The following is a 1,179-nucleotide window of genomic DNA, read 5'->3' as shown; positions in this document are numbered from 1 at the left end:
TGTTTAAGAGCTTTAGAATTTCCTCTGAAGGAGAATTAGAAACTGATATTAGAGTTTCACAGTATATTATGTGGGACGTATTATACATTCTAAACTGAATGTATGTTGTAGAAAGCTGCTTATTTTTCTCATGTCATCATGTGAGTTCAGTCATTTCCAACTTTGTGCGTGTGTGTGTGTGTGTGTTATAGAGATCAGAGTTAAAGGACCCCTTTGGGTATTCTCATTTTTAATATTTGGGGTTACCGGTATGCTATCTGACTTTTGCAGTAAAGATTCTGATGTGCAGAATGAACAAAACAGGTAGGCAACATCACTTACTAAAAATGGCTTAAATGTGGTATGTTAAAGTGCAGTTATCTAACCCTTTCACACATCACCTTCCAATATCAGCCATTTTGGTAGGAAGTGGAAATTTACACGGAGTCACTTGGGTCTTCAAGGCTTTGAATCATGTAATTAGTGGTAGTTTTATTCAGTCTTAGGTAGAGTTGTGGGGCTAAAAAGGAATAAAAGTGATGACCATTCATTTGGTTGTTAATTAATTAGACCAATGATTATTCGATATCTACTACGTGTTGGGTACTGTGCTAGGTGTTTACATTAGTGACTCAAACTTACACGTGGTCCCTGCCCATGTGTTTTAGAAGAGTGCTGTCTGATAGAACTTTTGCAAGGATGGGAAAGTTCTGTGCTTTTCAGCACGATAGCCGCTAACCACACGTGGCTTTTGAGCACCTGGATCTTGACTAGTGTGACTGATAAATTGTATTTAAATTGTATTTAGTTTTAGTTAATTAAAAAGTTTAAATTTAAACAGCCCCATGTGGCTAGTGGCTTCCTTTTTTGGGCAGTGCCCAGAATGTGAGGCAGTTTTATGGTCCTAAGTATCTTGTTTGTTTCTATTCTTAGATTAATTTTTATAGAAAGGGGTCCATTACCAGCAGAACTTTCTTTGTTTGGGGTCCTTATAGTAAATAGATAGAGATTCTGCCCTGTGCTCTTAATTCTGCTTCTACTGGAGCTTTCTTTCACATCCTGCCTCTGAATCCAGTCCTGTGAACATGAAATGAATTCAGAGGCCACTGCACGCACAGCATATGTTGTTGATGTTTTGCTAAAATACACAATTGAACTGATATTTTTCGAGGTTACTGTTCTTTATTTAGCACATAGGTT

The sequence above is a fragment of the Mirounga leonina genome, unplaced genomic scaffold (genome assembly GCF_011800145.1).
Source record: "Mirounga leonina isolate KUSES-001 unplaced genomic scaffold, KU_Mleo_1.0 Mir_151, whole genome shotgun sequence".
In the NCBI taxonomy this organism is placed as follows: domain Eukaryota; kingdom Metazoa; phylum Chordata; class Mammalia; order Carnivora; family Phocidae; genus Mirounga; species Mirounga leonina.
This window is presented reverse-complemented; position numbering follows the sequence as displayed.